This window comes from Ahaetulla prasina, chromosome 7, assembly GCF_028640845.1.
Source record: "Ahaetulla prasina isolate Xishuangbanna chromosome 7, ASM2864084v1, whole genome shotgun sequence".
Lineage (NCBI taxonomy): Eukaryota > Metazoa > Chordata > Lepidosauria > Squamata > Colubridae > Ahaetulla > Ahaetulla prasina.
This window is the reverse complement of record NC_080545.1, coordinates 45,915,330-45,937,610: the sequence shown is the minus strand read 5'-3', so window position 1 is coordinate 45,937,610 and position 22,281 is coordinate 45,915,330. Positions and strand designations below refer to the sequence as shown.

At 40.2% G+C, this 22,281-nt stretch overlaps 1 protein-coding gene across 2 annotated transcripts in view; it reads left to right on the top strand.

Moving 5' to 3' along the window:
- Positions 1-18,558, top strand: part of TAFA2 (TAFA chemokine like family member 2) — a 260,472-nt gene extending 241,914 nt beyond the window's left edge. For both annotated transcript variants that reach the window (XM_058191120.1, XM_058191121.1), the window contains exon 6: positions 17,520-18,558. The gene's annotated coding sequence lies outside the window, so the exon portion shown is untranslated. The remainder of the gene's footprint in view (positions 1-17,519) is intronic.
- The last annotated feature ends 3,723 nt before the right edge of the window (positions 18,559-22,281 follow it).

The following is a 22,281-nucleotide window of genomic DNA, read 5'->3' as shown; positions in this document are numbered from 1 at the left end:
TCAGCCTACCCAACAACCTGTCCATGTCCTCGGAGCCACAGGGTCAAACTCATCCCAAACAATATCGCCAAGACCACCTCGAGCATCTCACCCGCGTCACGCAATCTTGGTCCAGACCATCCCGAAGCTGAACGATTTTATCGTATAGATAACCGTTAAACTCCTCAGCACGTCCCTGCAACGGGTCATCCCGCTCCCCTGATGTAGGAGGGAGCGAGTCACCCGAACAGGGCGGCTGGGCGGTTATCTGCCGATGCAATGAGGGAGGAGGCGAGCTACGCCTCGCTTCCTCAATGCCACTAGGTAAGTCCTAGTATAGGACTTCACTAGTGTCCGATCAGCTTCGAACGGCTAGACCTCCAGGAACTCTCTAGGCGCCTTCTCCGCGCTTCATCCCTCTCAGCTCCTCGGAGAACCAAGGAGCCGGTTGGGACCTGCGCCGGGTCAGAGGTCGCAAAGGCACGACACGGTCTAAGGCCCCGCCGCCCGTTCCCAGGCCGCAACAAGTTCCTCAACCGAGCCGTGAGCCAGACCCTCAGGAAATGGCCCAAGCTCCGTCCGAACCCATCCGGGTCCATCAGGCGCCTGGGACGGAACCAACGTGTCGGCTCCGTCTCCCTGCGGTGGTGAATGGCGGTCAGAAAGTCCAGGCGAAGAAGAGTGATCTGACCATGACAAAGGTTCAGTGACTATTTCCTTTAAGTCCAGATCTCTCAACCACTGACCAGAGAGAAAAATCAGGTCCAGAGTGCCACCCCCAATGTGAGTAGGGCCATCAACTACTTGGGTCAGGTCCAAGGCCGTCATGGAAGCCATGAACTCCCGAGCTGCCGTCGATGACGAGCCGGAAGATGGCAAGTTAAAGTCCCCCATGACTAAAAGTCTGGGGGTCTCAACTGCCACCCCAGCAAGCACCTCCAGGAGCTCGGGCAGGGCAGCTGTCACGCAGCAAGGAGCCAGGTACGCGACCAGCAAGCCCATCTGACATCTATGACCCCATCTCACAAAGAGGGATTCACACCCGGCAATCTGAGGTACAGTGGTCTCCCTCGGCTCCAGACTCTCTCTAATCACAACCGCCACCCCACCACCCCTACCCTGGCCCCTCGGCTGATGGAATGCCCGGAAACCCGGCGGGCACATTTGAACAAGGGGCACGCCCCCTTCTGTGCCCAACCAGGTCTCTGTAACGCCCATAAGGTCCGCGGCACCCCCCTGGATAAGATCGTAAATCAGGGGGGCCTTATTGACCACGGACCGTGCGTTGCACAACATCAGCCGAAGACCAGGGCTCTGAGGGTCCTGACCATCCGGGGAACGGGAGAAGTTTGAGGGCTCGGGACGCGCGATCGCCTGCAAACATCGAGCACGCGTCCCCATAACACGATATGAGCCCCCACTTCCGCCATATCTGCCCCTCCCCCTTACCGTGGAAATAGCACCACCCTCAACCGATGGAACACAAACACCCCCCGTGACCCTCGGACCTATTAACTTACCGCCACGAGCATGCGCAGGAACTGGATCCCCACCCGACGGGTTTCCCCCAACACCCGCCCTTTCCCTCCCACCCCTTAAGAATGCCCTATCTAAAAACCCCCAAAGGCTCTTCCTCTTCGCATGCCACCTCTGTGGGTCCCAAAACCCGTCATAGAGGCCGGCCCTCGGTAACGAAGCGGGCCATTCCTGCGAGGCGGGGGCACCTCGCAGGCGCAAGAGTTCTTGTGCAGCGTAACGCATAGAAAAGTACGAATCGGTGAAGGATGATAAGATGGCAAAAATCCCAGGTGGTAGGACATTGGGGGATGGTAACGCCTCCAAGGGATGTCCAGATGTCAAGTGGGACAAATAAAAGCCGGAACTGGATAATAAGGATGATACAGCCAAATAGGTAGCACAAAGGCCTCCATGATTAAACCTATGGATAAAGTCCCTGCAAAAGGTCTTAACAAGGCAGAAACTACCATCCATAGTCACAGTCTGTAGTCCAAAATCTTCAATATCTTCAAAATTCAAAATGCTCTAGATTTTTGTGTAATTTTATTTATCGTTAATCTGATTTATACTTTCTTAGCCTCAGGAAGTATGTTATGATATGGTAGAATTGGATCCATATAAGAAAAATTAGAAGCCAGAAAGGAAGGAATCACCTGCAAAGATGCCACAAATTTTAAGAAGTTCCATGAGTTCTCACTTGGGCTGCTTAGAGAGTCCATTGAATGGGTTATCCTCATGTGATTGGTCAGAGACTGAGTTGAAATTTGCTTAAACACACCTCCTCTTCCTGTCTAGCCCCAGTTTATTAACTCAGTCCGGCCTAAAGAGACCTACTTTCTCTAGCTCCTTCATTGGACTTTCTAAATAGCTCTTTGGAGTTAATTTCTCCATTTTTCCTTCTATTGGATTGAATTTTCAGCATTTGAGGATTCTGGTAGCGCCGCGATCACCTCAGTGCCGCTCAGCTGAGCCGCGGCTTTGGCAGCGGCCCCTTTGATTGCGTTTCTGCGTTTCTACACCTTCGCCTTGGATCTCAAGCTTTCCCTTGGATTTACTGTGTTTTTTGGAGCCGTGAATTATTGCGGAGCATGTGGGGAAGCCGTGGTGTCGGCTTCATGCTGCGGGGATTGCAAAAAGCTCCGTTTCATTGGAGCTAAGCTTTCTCTTGCCTGGCCCTTATTTCTTGCCTGTTAGAAGCTGTTTTGCCAGCTTTGATCCCCTGGGCTTGGATTTTTAAGGTGAAACGGAATTGTTCTGTCGGCTCTGCATCAGTGCCTGGCTGCTTTCTGGGGCGATTACAGAGCTGTATTGTCAGTTCTGCATCATTTTGGGCATTTCTCTTCCACGTGGTTGGGGCTGTTCTGTCTGACCCGTGCCATTTTGTGACCAGGTTCAGGCATTTTAGAGCTGTTTTGCCAGCTCCTAGCCATTTATAACCATTTAAAAAGGCTACTGGGAGTTGTTTTGTCATCTCTGCTAGCCTTATTATTCTGTGACCTACATCTATTCTGTATATTAGATAGTGATTGCAAGGGATATTATTGCCTTCCTATTATCTGTGGTGCAGCCCTATTCAAAATGGCCAACTGTAGTCATTCCCCTTCTCACAGATTCAGATCTCCTACTAAGCATAGAGGCAGATCCACAACTAAACATTCCACTAGATCCAAAACCTCTGCTGCTCCCTCTTTTTCCTCTGCAGCTGATAAAGATGCCCACAGGAGACATTTAACCAAAAATTTGACAAGGCTCAAAAGAAGGCAGAATCCAGCAAAGCCCCTTCTCCTGCTGCAGTGGCTCCACCTCCTGCCTCAGTCCAGGGATATGATTCCTCTACACAGGCCCATCAGGCTCAAACATCCTAGTCTCCCAATGTCTCCATCGAGGGTCAGGAAAACCAAGCTGTGGTCAGAGAGGTTTTTGCCCAAGCTGCTGGATCCAGCTCGGAATCACCCAGACAGACACGTGCCTCTACACCATTCACTACCTTTACGCCTTCCTCCGCCCGGAGGAAGGTCAGTCATCTAGTATGTCACAGGAAACGTGCGATCTCATCGCACTAACAGTGGCTAGAAGCATTGATGCAGCCCTCGCTCAAAGAGGCATTCTGGCTCCAACTACAGCTCCTGCTCAGACACAACCAGCTTCTCGTGCTTCTTCTCGCTTAAACGCTGAGTCTGCACGTGCTACCCGTTCCCCTTCCCCTTCTCACCACAGTGACCAGTTGCTCATAAATGAGGAGGAGGCCTTTCATTACAATCTGTCTGAGGAGGAAGAAGTTTCATCAGATAGGCACCATCCCTCAGGCCTTTTCTGTCACAATTTGTTTAAAACCTTGTTGCATAAAACAAAATCCACTGCCAATATGAGTTTTAAAATAGCACAACCTGAGGGTTCTTCTGATCCTCAAGTTGCTAACAATTTGCTTTTCACTGAGGCAGTCACTGAACAGGGTGCAATTCCATCGCCTAAGCTTTTCGTGGATATAGTGCAACGCCAATGGGCTCAACCAGGCACAATCTCTAATCCAAGTGGCTTGGCTAGAAAACTATATACAATGGATCAGAAGCACGAGGACCTCCTCAAGCTTCCTGTCATTGATGTTCCCATGGCTAGTCTGACCTCGCCCAGCATCCTTCCATCCGATGCGGCTGAAGGTCTTTGCACTGAGGATAGACAGAGATTTCGACCCGTAAAACTCATCAGGCTGCTGCGTGGGCGATAAAATCAGCCACAGCTGCATCTTTCTTTGCCAGAACTTCTCTTACCTGGCTCCATCAGATACAAGCCGGAGGATCACCTGAGGATTTTTGCCTGCACCAGGACATAAACAAACTGATCGCTGCTGTGAAATATTCTGCAGATGCGACACTCCATTCAGCCAAGTTTGCATCACGAGCCCTGGCATCCAACATCACGTCCAGGTGCCTTCTGTGGTTACGACATTGGCAGGCGGACATGAAGATCAAGTGGCGTCTGGCTGCCGCACCTTTCAAAGGAGGCTCCCTTTTTGGTGAGGCCCTGGACCCAATCCTTGTTGAAGGTAGGGACAAGAGAAAAGTCCTCCCATTTGCCTCCAGACGGCCCGACAGAAGGTCTGATTTTCCTTACTGAAGGCAGTCCTTTCAGTCTTTGGATTCTGAGTTCCAATCCCCAGTCTTTCATCGCTCCTTCAACTAACCAGCAGACAGGGCTCATGACAGACAGCCCTTCAGAGAGTGAACACATCAGCCTCAGTCCAGGCGACCCTTCCAGGGCTCCAATTTTCGCCCCTACTTCAGGAACAGTGATTCCTCCCTTCAAGACCCCATTGATTTTGCTAACATCTGGCGCACTACGATCACTGATGCCTGGGCCATCCAAACGGTTTCCCTTGGGGTCACCTTGGAATTCATTTCTGATCCTCCACAGTGCTTCATTTGCTGTTCTGCGTCTTCAGACCCTTCCAAGAGAGCTCTAATGGAAGCTGAAATTCAGCACCTTCTGGCCATTCAAGCCATTGAATCTGTCCCACCAGAACACCATGGTTCTGGCTTCTATTTGATTCTCTTCTTGGTGCAAAAGAAATTGGGGGGCAGCAGAGCCATTTTAGATCTGAAGCATCTGAATGTACATATATGATACAGACACTTCAAGATGCACTCTCTGCATAGTATTCTGGGCAGCATCAGACACAGAGATTATTTGGCATCCATAGATCCCCGAGAGGCTTATCTCCAGTTCCCATCAGGCCATCTCACAGGAGATTCCTCAGATTCTGTTACGAAGGCGCTCACTATCAATACAGGGCCTTACCATTTGGTCTTTCCTTTGCCTAAGCTCCTAGACATGGTAGCGGCTCATTTACGGGTGTCACTGATCAAATTGCAATGTTACCGGGATGATGTTTTAGTTCAATCTTTCCTCATTCCACAGGCAGAGCATGATCTACAGGTAACAATCAATACTCTCCAGGAGTCAGTTTCACCGTCAATTGGGGGAAGAGCCATCTCACACCATCCACCGAACTGGTGACATGCATCAATACCATGTCAGGTCAAGTCTTCCTTTCACAGGAATAATGATTCAACATCCAGACCACGGTACGTCAAGTAAAGGCGCTAAGGAGAGTGCCTCTGCTTTGCTGTCGCAATTACTGGGGCAGATGATTTTGTGCTTGGCAATCGTCCCTTGGATGAGATTGCACTCACGGCCCCTTCAATGCCTTCTTCTACCAAGCCAAAAAGCAGGTACCAGCAACACCAGTACCCAGAGCATGGTTCCCCCAAGAGTAATCAAATCTCTCTCCTTGTGGACTTCTACAGCTCTGACAAAAGGCTGCCTCTTCCATGAACCCCAGCGCCTGGTCCCCACCATGGATGCCAGCCAGTTCAGATGGGGCACTCATTTGAATTCCCAGGTCACTCGGGGTCAATGGTCACCCAAAGACTTTCAGAACTATATCAATTGGCTGGAGCTATGAGCCGCCCATCTCGCACTATGCCACTTCCAACCTCAGTTGTCAGGTCATCACATGCTGCTTCGCATAGACAATGTCACAGCCAAGGCCCACGTGAACAGGCAGGGAGGGACTCACTCCTGGGTCCTGATGCAAGAGGCAGCGGAACTGGGACTGTGGGTGGAGAGACATCTGCTTTTGTTCTGTCTCCTTCCCCACTTCGGATTAACGAGCTGGCCTTCAGCCAGTGAATTCACGGCTCTTATCAGTCTTGGCAGAGAAATCGCAGCTGCCTGCCAAAATTCAAACAAATGACTCACGTAGCCAGACTTTCAGCTCTTTTTGAAATGGTTCAGCTAAACTTTTGCTTCCTGCGGAGTGAGAGCAGTCCCAAAGCTCCTTATATATCCTGTGGGGTGGGGCTCCTGCCCCACCCTTCCCTTTGATGACACCACCTCTCTAATCTTCTGAAGCCAAGCTTGATTATTATTATTATCAGCTGGGTCTGAAGGCGTTGCCTGGGGAAGGGAGGACTCAGGGGATGACAGCCTCATTACGTCCTCCATTACTGGCCTGGTTCTGGCTCCTGGAGCCGGCCAAAGTAATCGGTGCTCCCAAGGTAAGCCTTACCGGCCCTTCCCCCTCACTCTCGGAGTCACTTTCGGGCATGGGGCCAGGTTCGGGGGCTGGAGTCACAACAGCTTTCTCTGCAAGCAGAACATGTATCAGTCACCTCCAACACTTGAGCAGATTGGCTGAGCAGAACAACCATAGATCAGGCGAAATGGCAATTGCAACCTGATCTCTTTCAACAGAGATGCGTTTGCTGATCTCATTTATGCAGATGATTCTACAGAATTTTGGTGCCACTGAGCCATCACTGTTTATGTATTCAGGTCCATCTCTGGAGACTTCGGTTATTTCGTCAGGGGAGAAGGTGGGTGACTTGTAGTTTTTAATGATGTTACGAATTTTAGAAATATCTGATTCACTGGTATTATCTAATCCAAATAATATAGCATTTTGACGTTTTTGTTCTCTTTCAATGGTATCTTTAATTAAAATGGCTACGTTGTTTGGTTGATTAACATATATTTGCAGTTTAGGTTGTGGATTAGGCAATGTTTGTTGGATTGGGAAAAGATTTTGATTGTTGAGTTACCATTATTTTGTACTGTAATAATTCTTTTTTCAAGATTTATGAGACGTGGTTCTAAACATGCTAGTATTTTTTTTCTAAGCTTGTTTGGATGGAGTCTATGATGGTTTGTTGTGACATTAAAGTTGTTTTTATGGTATGGAGTCTATTAGACATGGAAATTAGGTAGTCTAATTTAGGTAAACAAGATTGACAAAAATGAATAAATGTAGGATCTGATAGTAGGAAGTTTTCTGTATATTTGTTTATTTTCAGGCAGAAGTGGTAGACATAATTGGAGCATAGCCGGCATTTCTCGGATTCTTCATTTTCTTTTATTGAATTATTACATTTATAGCATATATTTAATTCATTTTGATCATTATTTATAGGGACAGTTTTTGTTTGAGGGCGTTTGGCAGATCTGTTTGAATTTTTGCCTGGCATGGTCAATGTTTTGTGTGTATTTTACAGATTAATTTTGTCTCTTATGTTTTAAAAGTTGGTGGCTTCTATTGTTAGACTGTTTGAGGGTATTTTGCTTTTGGGGGTAAAAACTATGGTGTTGGTGGAAGCGTGAGCCTCTCTCGGAACTCTCCACGTGGTCTCTCAGGGGCCTCTTCCGCTGGTAGGGGAAGTTCGTCTCTCCGATCTTTCCTGGGGCAGTCCCTCTAACCGATTTCTCCTGGGGAAGCTGAGTGGTGCTTCTCTCGTCCTCCAAGAGGTGGATGCCTTGTCCGTCTTTGAGGTGGGCGAATGGCTGGGGCCAAAGGTGGGGGTGGTATCTCCTTGGCGACTCACTCGATTTCGCCTACCAATTCCAGCCTGGTAAGAGACATTGATTAGTAGGATGAACATATTCAGCTGAGCTGGTATTGTCTTGGTGGTCTTGTCATCTGAGTATTTGCTATATAGTTATTGTCAAAAAGTGTTGAACTGGTTCTTCTTACACTGTGTTTTTCCTCTAAAATATATTAAGAGAAAAATAGATAACTATTTTTTCTCTCTCTATTTCTAATTATAATGTAGTTTGAGCTGAATCATTTGGAAAAAACTGGAGAGAACTGGGACAAGTATGTGATTTTATTTATTTAGCAAATTTTGAAACCACCAAAATCTGTCACATCTCAGTGAAGTCAGGTATAACCTAAATTTCAATATTGTAATTCTGCTTCCCAGAACCCTGGCTTATAGGATTGTTATATGAATTTTTGAATTGACTTTGCAATGACCACAATGTAGGTTCTACACTTTGAATTTCTATTCTGAAATAGATTCAGTCTTTAAACAGTAGAAGAAACATTTGACCATATAGTTCCGTGATGGCAAATCTAAGGCACGCGTGCCACAGATGGCATGTGGAGCCATATCGGTGGGCATGTGAGTGTTGCCCTAGTTCAGCTCCAGCGTGCATGTGCATGCTGGCCAGAGATTTTTGGGCCTTCAGGGCCCACCGGAAGTTGGGAAATAGGCTGTTTCCACTCCCCAAGGCGGGGGAAGGCTGTTTCCACCCTCCCCAGGCTCCGAAAAAGCCTCTGGAGCCTGGGGAGGGTGAAAAATGGGCCTACCGGGCCCACTGTGCCATCACATGCCAAAAGTGGGGGGAGCGCAGAGGGGTCATGTGTTCATGCATGGGAGGGGCGGAACGCATTGAATTATGGGTGTGGGCATGCACGTACGTGACCCCACCACACTTACCCATTTTTGGCATGCAGCGGCAAAAAGGTTAGCCATCACTGATATAGTCTAATGAATTGCACATCTGAATCCACTCCAATTTGTCATAAACCAGCCAAATTGCTTATATATTAAATTTCTCCTAGGATGCTAACAAACTAGTGAGAAAATTCCTGGAATACATAGTAATAAGCATCACTGACATCTTTTACTTCAGAAAGCTTGTGATATGATTTTACAGTGATATACGGCATAGTGGCCATGGTGCAATGTTTCTGAGATATTCTCTCTCTCTCTCTCTCTTTCTCTCTCTCTCTCTCTCTCTCTTTCTCAAAGAGAGAGGGGGTGAGGGAGAAAGACTTAATTTTTAAGCAAAATGTAATTTTGGATAGCTGCTGGGAATCAGTGTTGACCTGGAGTTCCCCTCCTGTTAAATAAGGGCCATTATTTTGTAGTTGAAGTACTACTACTATTTCCATATTGGAAGCACCGAGGTGTTTCTGTAGTGAATTGATTAGCAGTTGGATGCCCAGTTGGGGGTTTCCTTTCATGTCCCCATTAATGAGCCCAGCAAAGGAGTACCTATGTATCTACCTGCATTTGTGTGCTTTCAAACTGCTAGGCTAGGTAAACAGGAGCTGGAGTGAATGACGGGAACTCACTTTCTGTTTTTCTATAATTTTGATGCTGGATTTGGTTCATTTTATGGCTGGGTTTTATTATTATTGTGCAGGGAAGGTTGATTCGATTCTTAGTCGCTCAGCGCTCTTGGTAAAATGCAGATAAGATGAAAAACAATAACCAAGAACATCTTTTTCTGTGATGCAATTGTTCAATTCCTGATATCTCATCTAATACACCTGCTGCCTTGGGTTTATTCTTGATTCTTCCTTGTATTTTACTATACCTTATTTTGTTCCTGAGAAATAGAAACTAATAAAACATCATTTGGAAAAAAACCTTTTCATTTTCTACCTCAGGAAAATTATAATGTGACACAGATCTTGTAGTGATTAAGAAAATTGGTTCAGACACAGAATTCTCAAAATCAAGGATAACTGCATAAATATGATAGCAAATAAGATCAAACCTAATTGTCTTTAATCAAAATAAAGCAAATATTTGTTGATAGAATATTTGATAGAAGTATAGGAACATTAGGACTGAATAGTGATCTGCTTTCTCTCTCTTCCTATTCTTTGTCACATTATCTTATTTCTACTTTCCATTTGGGAATTTACTTTGTAGCAAGATCTTCACTGTGAATTATAATCTTGTAGAGAAAATTATATACTTTGGGAAGGTCATTGTTAAAATTCCTATATGTATTGCCATTCTTTGTAGAACATTTTCATCAATCCACTTCATATACACGTTTATTACCGTATCTCCAGCTTATTCCTGCTTTAGAAGTAGACACTATACTACACTGGTTAAGCAATATATTTCTCTTTCACTCTTTCGGAGTTATTTGTAGTATAAATGATGCAATGCAGGCTGAACGTGCATTTGTCTAACTTTAACTGAGGTGTAAAATTATTTTCGATTTAATGATACATTGTTGTGTTAACTAGTGAGTTCATATGCAGTCTACTTGACTCATGACAGCTATTCACAAATTTAAATTAAAAAGTCTTGAAACACCAAAGTAATTATACCATAACTACATATTGAGCACATAGAAAACGAAAGCATCTAATTCTTTGTATTTATAATATAAAGTATGTCAAAGAAAATACACCATTTTAAAAAAAGCAATATATTGTGAACTATGTCAAAGTTAATTCATATAAATATTTTAGGAGTAACATCTTTTTCAATCTGTACTGCTCAACAAAAGGCAAATGTTAATTTTCAGATATATTAATAATTAATTTAAAGTTGATTGGAACTGATTAGAGCACTTTTGGAATGTTAGTGTTCTCCAAGGATTTTTAAGTTCAGCTCAGTACTGCTGTCAAATTCTCTACTTCTATTAAGAAAATAGGGAAATTGTAATAGACATGTATCTTCCAGCTGCTCAGCTGAAAAGCTAGGACTCAATCCAAAAATAAAACCTTTCCTGTAAATAACATGGAGGGATATTAGCTAAAATTGAATCGAATTTTTATGAAATTGATTTGCCACATTCAGACTATTTATTTTACCTTAATGTGTAATTAAATAGATCTCATTAACAATAGTGGGTAATATGTCCTGCTCTTATATTAGTTATGTTCCAGAGTGTGGCAAAGGTGGCCTATTCTATTTACTCTATTACTCAGAGTAAAAGAGTGTAATTTAAAAACGTAAAATGTACAAGAAAAAAAGAGGGAACAACAGGAATGCTAGCACTAGAAAATCTTTAGAAGTTTCCCACAACAAAAATAGTGATTATGATAATAACAATAAACAAACTCAAATACATTGCATCAATTTCAGCATGAATTTATCATGTCTATAGATGTTATGTTTATGAATAGGCACTATGGGTAGTTAAATAGCAATTGATCAGTTGTCAATTGCAATTGATCAGGTGTCAATTAACGTCAGGTTAATTGTGACGTTAGAATTTTTCTTTGCTTACTAATATGTCTTTGGACTATGTCCACAATTCATTCCCAACTGAGTCAAAGGATGATAGTACATTTTTGAATTTTATTGCATACCATCAAATAGTTGGAAGGGCCAATTTGACCCTTGGCTCTAATCCCATGTTCAGTAAATAAACCCAAATTAAAACATCCCAAACATCCCCCTTCTCTGTTTCTTTTTAAAAACAATTCCAACATTTCATTTTCTCTAGTTATTTGGTACTTCGTTTTCTGGGTATGCTCTAGGACAGGGGTCACCAACCTTTTGGACCTCAGGGACCACTAAATTCATAATTTCAAATCCTGCGGACCACTAATATGATCTGCCTAATGACCAGCTGGGTAGGCATGGCTAGGTGGTCATGTGACTGGGTGGGAGTGGCCAACTCAATGTCACTCACCAGCCTCTACTTGCCCCTCCCCTCCCAGCCACTCCTCCCTCCCCAGACTCCTTAGGGCCCCAACAGGAAGCAGTTGTTGGAGCCAAGCAGCTACAAGGAGAAACAGTTGGCAAAACAGCTGGCTCAATTCAAATTGGATGACCGAGAAGGACCTCACTGAGAAGCACCTCACTGAGGACTAGGAGCATAGGCTTTCCAAGCAGAGGGAAGACCTGCGGGAGTGCAAGGCAAGGTACCGGCGCCTGGAGGCTCAGCGGGCTGAGATGGTCAGCCAGTTCCAGGCCATGAGGCAGTCCCACTGGAACAAGGCCCTCCGGCTCTTCGCCACCAGCGGCACTGCCCTCCAGCCTTCGCCCAAAGCTCAACACCAGGAGGCTAAAACAGACTCCAAGTCAGAATTTCTGCCCCCCTCCAACCCACACAAGAAGACCCCAAAGGGGGAGACTCTCTGCAGCAACACAAACGTTCATTTCACGTTTCTGTCCCAGGGGCCATAGTTTGAGGACCCGATTTAGTGCAATATAAAAATTGCAAATAATTTTTCTGCAGACCACCAACATTTTCTCGCGGACCACTAGTGGTCCATGGACCACCTGTTGGTGACCGCTGCTCTAGGATAATATATAAGCCAGATCATCAGCCAGTTCATACACTTCTTGAAATTCCCTTTATCTGATCTTGAAATTCAAATTCATTCAAAGTAAAGAAATAATTCCTGACTATGTTTCTGTCAATCTCAAGCATTAATCCTGTGACTTCATCTTGTTTGCTAGTTTCATTGTGAAGTGCATACTTTTTTGTTGCTGAAGAATATTGAATTAAACTAGGAGAAGAGTAACTCTGCTTTTTCTTTTTCCTGTTCCCACTTTACTGTCATCACTGATCAGCTATAAAAAATAATTTTTGTTATTCTTAGATCTTTTGCCAAGATCTCAGCTCATTCCCAGTCTTTCCATTTTTGACATATGTGCTCTTCATTTGTAGTATGGCCTTCTTTTCATTACTTATATATCTCAAGCAAACCTACACATCTTCACTAACATTTTCTGTAACCTCATTAGCTTTTTGCTGTGCTTTTTATGCTCTTTGAAATTATTTTCAATTGCCCTTTTGATATCTTCAATTTTGGAAATTTCTACCCATGTTGTGGTCCATTTCTATTAGTTTCTTTTGCCCCAGGATCAATCAGAATAGAGCTGGAAGGGATCTTGGAGGTCTTCTAGTCCAACCCCCTGCTCAATCAGGACACCCTATACCATTTCAGATAAGTGACTGTCCAATCTCTTCTTAAAAACCTCCAGCGACGAAACACCGACAAATTCTGAAGGCAAGCTATTGCACTGGTTAATTGTCCTCAATACTAAGAAGTTTCTGTTTAATTCTAGCTTCTCTCCTTGAGTAGTTTCCACCAGTGGTGAAATCTAGATTACTTTCCTACCGGTTCTGTGGGCATGGTTTGGTGAGCATAGCTTGGTGGGGAGGGGGTCATGTGATTGGGTGGGCATGGCTATATGACTGGGGGATCAAAAGACAGAAACTTACTAACAATGTCCTGCTGGATGAGGGTTGGACTAGATGACTTTCAGGTCCCTTCGATCGCATGGCTCAGCTGGGCATGGTGGGGGGAGGGATTTTTGCTACCGGTTTTCCAAACCACCTGCTGCCGTTCAGCTGATCCGGTCTGGACCGGGAGCATTTCACCCCTGGTTTCCACCCGTTGTTTCTTGTCTTGCCTTCTGGTGCTTTGGAAAATAAGTTGATCCTTTCTTCTTTGTGGCAAATACTGGAATATAGGTAGTCCTTGAGTTATGAATGCAATGGAACCTGTCAGTTACATTCATAACCTGAGGATTTGTAGCAGGGGTGAAATCTAAAAATTTTCCCTACCGGCTCTGTGGGTGTGGCTTAATTGGTGGGTGTGGCTTGGTGATCAGGTGACCGGGTGGGCATGGCCAATAATAATAAAAATAATAAACAAAGTACACAAGAGGTACCAAAAACCAACTTTCACACTTTACACACACACAACACAACTACTCACACACAATGTAAAAGCAGCTGTACTTCACCCAAAATGGCTGCTGCAACAAGCAGGAACCTCACACAACCACAAAAGCTCAAAAACCAACTTTCACACTTTACATACACACACCACAACACAACTGACTCACACACAATGTAAAAGCAGCTGTACTTCACCCAAAATGACTCCTGCAACAAGCAGGAACCTCATACAGCCACAAAAACTCAAAAACCAACTTTCACACTTTACACACACAACACGACTCACAGACACACACACACACAAAATGCCACATACAACTTTGTGAGATTTTGTGTGTTTGTATAGTTAGAGTGAAAACTACAGAAACACACCAAATCTCAGAAAGCTGCATAAATATTTTCTTTTCTTTTATTATTTTATTTAATTTATATTTTTTAGATAAAAGCAGCTACTTATCTGATTTGCCTAGTCTATTAGTAATTTACAATATTTCCCCCTTTCCAATTGCATTCCATGGACGGCTTTCCATGTACTGAAAAATTAGATTATCTATGACCCCAGGGTCTGCACAGTCTATATTTTTCGAAGACTGGAGTGATACAGTTGTAGCTGTTCTGTGGATATAATTTGTCTCCACCTACTGTATATCAAAGGAACGCAGTGGCTCAGAGACTAAGATGCTGAGCTTGTCGATCAAAAGGTTGGCAGTTCAGTGGTTTGAATCCCTAGTGCTGCATAACCAAGTGAGCTCTCGTTACTTGTCCCAGCTTCTGCCAACCTAGCAGTTCAAAAGCACATAAAAATGCAAGTAGAAAAATAGGGACCACCTTTAGTGGGAAGGTAACAGCATTCTGTGCACCTTTGGCATTTAGTCATGCCAGTCATGGAGACGTCTTCGGATACCGCTGGCTCTTCGGTTTTGAAACGGAGATGAGCACCACCCCTTAGAGTCAGGAACGACTAGCACATATGTGTGAGGGGAACCTTTACCTTTACCTTACGGTATATCAGTTGGAAGGGATCATTGTTAAATCAAGTTGGATGTTGTTCTGTCATGTCTTTGATCCTTCACAGGCTTCTGGATCCAGGTGGCATATATTTGCTTCAATATTTTAATCTAGTCACCAAAAACAAGCCCGTCTGTCCTTTAGAGTCCATCATTTAATCTCCCATAATGTAATATTTTCTTGTTATGCAAGTTCACTGCCTGTTTATTCTGTGGGGGCCTAAAACCTGCTTCTGAATTCCAATTTCAAATTGCGCAAGTTGAGCCACGTACGCTGGCTCGCCACTCATGTAAGTTGACCTGCGAGGAGGCACACATGCACACCAGTTGTGCCACTTGTGCAGCCAGATTAACCTCTTCCTCCCTGCCGGAAAGCCAAGCCACAAAGGTTTGGGACCGCTGTTTTAAGAAATAAAAAACAGGAATAAAAAATGTAGTTTGTAAAAGGAGAGTATGGTATATAATTGCATTTTGACCCATTTTAAAATATTAGTATGTTTAAAACCCTGCTGTTAATATATATTATTAGAATAACTTGATATAGAAGGGTTAGTCAAAAAAGAAGTATTTCATAATAAAAAATAGGAAGTCCCGTTTAGTAAAGTCTCATTGGAGACTCAAATGTATATTACTTGGTTCTTAAAACTGATTCAGAATTCTGATTAGCCATCAATCCTGCAGATAAAAGATAGCGAAAAGTATTAAAATGTGATGATCACATAGATATAGAAAACACTTATTTACATAAAATATAGTATATTTATATTAATATAGGCTATTCCTACTTTACTTTATGCTATAGATAGGATAGCACATGTTTTGTGTGCAGAAGGCCTTTATGATTCTGCAGATTAAAGATCTCAAACAGGAGATTTTGGAAATAAGCCTAGTCTAACCATTGGCAGATGGTGGCCCTTTTTAAAAAAATACAAATTCCAACTGGATAGTAAGATTAATGTTATGTCAACACTGGTGATGAGAGAGTGTTTTCCCATCACTGAAGCAGAATGCTACTTGAGAAGCATAAATCATGAACAACAAGTTAATGAAGGCTATGATTTTTGTCCCCAAATTCTGCTGCCTGGGGCAGTTGCCATCCTTCCAGCTAATATTGGGACAAATTTTATTGGAAAATGCCTGTCCTCAGACCTTGCAGAGCTGGGAATGGTCAGAATAGGTAGGCCTCCATACTTGTTACCTCCAAATAATCCAGCTCCTACCAGCACATCTAGAGCTGCACATTTGGAGGCCGTCTGATCAAAAACAAGCCAGGATAAGCAAAAAGGAATACCCTACCTGTTGGTGTTTTTTTTTCTTACCTACCTTCATAAATAGGAATATTACCCTATTAGTGCTTTCCTTTTTTGTATGAGTGGATTTTGAGCATTTAAAAAAGGACTAAACTCTTAAAGCAACCTTTTTAGTATTCTCTCAGTGTTTCCATGCTTCCAAGTTGATAAAAGAGCTGTATGCAGATGGTTTTTGCTGAAGGCAAAGGAATGTTTCATCATAAAGGAGCCTGGCCTCTCAAAATTGGAGATTTCCCCTGATGTACTATTACCATAGCCAATCCAGTGGGTCAAGCCTCCAGAGAAAGGAGAGCATTGTTTAATGAAGTTTTGTACCAAAAAGTAACATGATTATTTATTGAGTCCACTGACAAAACAGAAAGAGTTCTTAAAGGTGCTTTGATATGGCATAGATTTTTTTCTTTTCTATTCATTTTTCAAACAGAAGACAAGCTTATGGAAACATTCAATTATTGTTTGTTGACTTACATACTTTTTTTCAGTGGCCCCTTTTATTTATGATGTTGGCTGGGATAAAAATACTCGTGAAGTCTCCTTTTCAAATGAAGGAATACAAAGGAAACTGTGGTTAATGTACATAATATTTTTCTTTCTTGAATTATTACTTGAACGATTATTTCCCCAATGATTTTAATATCTGACATTACTTTAACAGAAAACATTAGAAAATCATGATTGGAGAATCATGATTTTCTAATGTTTTCTGTTAAAGTAATGTCAGAAATTGAAATCATTGGGGAAATAATCATTCAAGAAAGAAAAATACTATGTGTGTTAACCATAGTTTCCTTTGTATTCCTTCATTTGAAAAGGAGACTTCTTAGAGTTTTATCCCAGCCAACGTCATAAATAAAAGTTAACAAAGCACATTTTAAAATTACCCTCATCCTCTACAATAATTTTCTTTTGAATTGTTTAGTTATTCTCTTTTTAGAATTGTTTCCATGTACTTACTAGAAACTAAAAGTGTTTTGAGAATTATGAAATGTTATAACATTATGAAATACATGAGAACATTTGTTAATAATTAAGACTGCTTTTCTTTAGCAATTATCAATTTATATTATTTGTTAACTAATACTTTGTGTTTTTTGACACTTTGTAAATAATAGGTCATTATAAATTGTATAAATTAAAGATTTGCTCATAATAGATTTGGTGGAGAATACCAGATTTCAACACAAGAGGGCATACTCAAATAGAAATATTGGATAATCTCAGCAGGCCTTTGTCTAGCTAAATACTTTAACCCCCTGACAATTGAGGACATTGTTTTTCTTATTGGTGTCTGTTTCAGTTTCAGATTTATCTGTTTGCTTTAGAATACACATTATTAATAACTGCCATATTGCTATTTGCATGTTAAAAATGCTTTTTGTGCATAAAGGCTATATCAATAGATTTGTGCCATTATAAATCTTATTTTGTTCATCTAAATTTGATTTTGTCTTTTTTTTATATCTTATTTTTACAGGTAACTTGATAGCAGAAAATAAACCATTTCAAACTCAAGACTGATAACATTCATTACAAAGAAGCTGGAAGTTTTCGTAGTTAAAGATGATCTTTGAGGTTTAGGTTAAAATTGCTGGTACAAACTGGTTCAGTGAGGATGTATGCTTTAATCAACAGCTACTGGAGATCAATAGTGCAAGAAAGTCAGACATACAAACTCTCTAAAATAAAGATTTCAATGGAAAGAACTGTGTATTTGTAAACACAAGAAGAAAGTACATGCACTTTTTGGCAAAAAAAAAGTGAAAAGTATGGTAAAAGGATGCTGAAACAGTAGTAGTCTTTTTGATCCTGGGCTTGGACTCAAAATATTTAACCTCTACAAACTAACTCTTTGAAATGTACTGACATAGCTTATTTGAAATATTTCCAGTCCTCTGTTCAAATACTGGTGGAACTGTGCATTGGTTTAATCAAATTACTATTCCAGAAATTAACTTTGGATACAGCACCGCCTTAGACACTTTAATTTGAATTCTAATCTTGAAATTCCAAGGCTATATATTTCAACACACTGAAGTTGCTTTTCTTATAGGAATGTAAATGTAATATCATTGTTAATCATTATTGTTGACAGATAGTACTTATCTGGACACAACATTCTTATACTAACAAAACATTAGTCAGATGTCATTTCCTACTCAGCTACTGCAGTTCCTTACAACTGAATAAAAGATTGGTCAAAAATGAAAATTTTCTTCCGCACCCTTCCCAATATTTTATTGTTAAAATATCTGTTTTGTATAATTTTAAAGAAAACAATGTTCCTTGTATGAACTTTAATTTATGGATTTATAAACATTACGTCCTTAAGAAATGGTGGTAAATAATAATTAACAATAATTAATTAGCTAGTCATTTTATGAAGGAAGACAGGGATGCATGTTAAATTTTGTTCTGAAATTTGATGCTATTCATTCGATTTTAAGATTTCTTTTTTTTACAAAAATAGATGTCTTTTGTTTGGATGCCGCCTGGATGCATAGTAGATGCTTAGATGTTTATTGAGAGGGATTTTTTTTTCAAATTTAGAAATTATTGATGTTTTTCTTGCCTACTTCAGAAATTTTAGTTCTATTTAGGGCTGGTTTATTGAATTGTTTTTTATCTTCTATTTTTTAATTTCACTGTTGTTGTTTTTAAAATTAAAAGCCTTAAACAGCAGTAAACTTTTTTTCCCTGAGTTATTATAGAATGTATAATTTTATATGTCATTTAATATATACCATGCTATCTACAAATACTGAGATTCTAAGTATAGCTTGGTCTTAAGGAAGGCAAAGAGGGAAATAATCTATACTTATTTACTTTGTGAGTAAGAACATGGAACAAATTCAGTCCTGGTAGAAATAACTGTTTCAAAATCTCCATTGTTTAAATTATGGAAAAGGTAAAATAGTCTTCATTGCAAATCCCTGACATAAATAATTAGAAATAAATGAGTTATATGACGAATGAACATCTTTGGGTACTGTGCTCTTTCACTTGATACAAAATTGTTGCACAATTATTTCATATCTGTGTTATGTTTGACACTGGATGATGGAAAACTACATTGATCAGAATGGAAATGTATAGAGTGTAATTCTGCTACCTATCAATCCAAAATTTAATTAGGGGAATTGGATATAGAATTAGGTATCTTGGTATTGTAAAGGGATTAATATGGTACATTTTTAAAAGTTATATATAAGAGGAGATTATTTGAAAAGTATGATAAATTGTTATTTTGTAGTAGACTTAAGATGGGCTTCAATTTAGCCAAAATTCTATAATATGGTTTCCAGCATTTAGTTCCTTTGTAACTAGTTTTAAAACCAACACTAAAATATTGTGCTATAAAAAGTGTAAGATTTGCATATCAATAAGTGAAAATGGATTTTCAAATAAAAAAACTGAATGTGTAATAGGTTACTGTGAAAATTGATAATAATGGAATAATTTTAAGACATAAAAAGAACATGGAAACATTTTGATTAGTTCAGAACAAATCAGATCAGAACCTCTAAGGCTCATTCTAAATATTTTTAGGACCCTTTACAACAAGTCTTTTAATTAAAAATATAATTTAGAAACATTTTACTGATTTTTAATGCAATACAAAAATTAAGAACAAAAATTTTAAATTTAATTTTAAACTATTAAAATTTGTTTAAAATTAAAGTAAATTATTTACTTGAAGAACTAATAAAAATGAAATACAAAGATACAATAAAATTAAGTTGTAGTTTTCATCAGTCCTACAATATTATAGAAATCTGTTTGTTTGTTTGTTTGTTTATTAACCCATCTCCCTCAAGGCATAGAAAGTATTATAATTTAACTTTTAAATAATCAGTTAAACCAATTTTATGGTCCAATCTTATATCTCCATTAATAAATAAAAGTAATTCAAAATCTAAGAATTGACAACTTATGTTAAATCAGCCTTTAGTGTCTTGTACATACACATACTTTCAAGATTATGCAATTAGCTTTTTCTCAACAACCTGGTATATGATATATTTGGAATATTTTATAAACAGACAACTTATTGAATATCAGATAAAATATAAAAGTTCTGTGCAAAATGTTTTTAGTAAGTGAAAAATAATTGGGTATCTAAGTACTGCAATTTCCCAAACTACAAAAGATCAATTTCTATATGAGTTCTCTCATTTTTTGAATATTTTTGCCAACCCATTTCCAAATTCTTTTATTATCTGAAATTAGATGTCACCTGAAAATAGAGTGTTTTGTTTTCCTCTCAGTCTCAGAACTTTAACAGTGATTTTTGAGATTTTTCAGGTTCATTTATGTCATTAGAATTGAATTAAATGTTTAATCTTGAAAGTGTTTGGCTTCTGTGTCTATCTAAATTCCAAATATGCTATTTAAATTATTTCATACAATGTGGCCTATAATGTTGTAATTCAATTTAATATAAGATGACTTTAATTTATGGTGTAAAGAAATAAATTAGCCATTAGGCTAATTTAGATTTTTAATGAATTATGACTTTTACTATATGAGTCTAGTTACCATTGCTTGGCTTTCCAGCAGCAAGAGGAGCCAAACAAACTGTCAAAATTCCCCCATGTACCTTTTAAAAGGATGAAATGCAGATTAAAATTCCTGGTTTGTCTCTCTTAAATAAACCAGGGATTAGAATCAAAATAAAACATGAGTTCCAATTCTGGCATTTTAGATGAGGATCTTACTAGATATTTGTGGTTTCTCCTTTGCTTCATCCAACATATGACATAAATACATTTACTAATCTATTTATCTAAGGGAGAAAAAGTAGAAAAACTGAGTGGCATATATAATTCTTCCAATGCAGACTTTCTGCCAATAATGTAGTTCTTGTAGAGCATTCAGATTCCATGCTTGGAGCTTAATGCCAATAGTTCCTAAGAGAAAATATAAATTGGATTTATGAAAAAGTCAGACTGTTATTTTACATATTAATATTCCCCTGTCTCTTAATTAGCCTAGAATCTCTTGAATTCACTCCATATTTCCTTTACTTCTCTTTGTGGGTGTCACCATGACTTAATCGATTTTGATGACATCATAGAGCAAGCCTAAATTACCTAGTTCTGGAAAATAAAAGGATTCTAAGGAGGTTCTACTGGTTCTCAGTAAGCTTCTGTTACTTAGGTTTGTTGTTTTTATTTTGTTTGGATTATTTCCTTGAAAATAAATTAAGTTATTAGATCTATAAAAATCCCTCCTACATTGCATTGGCTATAGAACACTAGATTATCTATGTGGAACAAATAGCTGGATTTGACCACACTTGATGGTCTCTAAATCCTTTCTGACATGTAAATGTTTATTGTTGTCATTTCTTCTTGCTGATGGTATTTTTAATCTCTCATGTTTGGAATTGCAGTCATATTCAAATAGCAACACTCGAGGCATGCTTTTTGATTTTTCACTGCAAATGTTCAGTGCAAAACTTTTCATAGCTGTTTGTTTTCTTATTCATAGTTAAATTGACTGAACTCTTCCTTGTGAAGATGACACAGCTGAGCAACTTGATGGAATTAAATAATTCCTTTAATTTTGATTGCTGCTAAATGGCACAAAGTACATTACCTAATGATTGATTGTCAATCTTCAGTATTTAATTCCATTCTCGGCTTTCATTTAAGTTACTTTTCTATGCCATTAGAAAACATCACTCAAAAAATATACTACCTGGTTTTTTACTCTTGCAAATTTAGCAAAGATTTCAGTTGAGTACCTGTGCACCAGTAGTGGGTTCCACTTACCTTTGCTACAGCTTCAGAACTGTGTGTGTGCATGTGCTTGCTTCACTCACCCACGGAACTTCTGTGCATGCGCAGAACCTTCTACACATGTGCAGAGCATCCATGATGACATTTGGGAGGGTGGGCGAGGTCTCCCGCCACCGCCACTACCGGTTCGCGTGAACTGCGGCGAATCGGTAGAACCTACCACCGCTGTGCACTTATAATCAGGTTATTTTTTTATCAGCATTCTCCAATCAGTTGCCTTTCAATTGGGTTAGCCATACTGAATGGATTATGCTAGCAGGAGTAGTCCCAACATAACTGGAAAGCACTACTTTGGGAAAGCCTCTGTGATAAATAAAGAAAACATTTTTTTTTCAAAGATATTATTAAAATTCATAATTTAAAAAAAACCTACTGCTTATTTTTTCCCAAAGGCGGAACAAGTATGATTTCCTTTTCTCTTAATATTTGTTATCA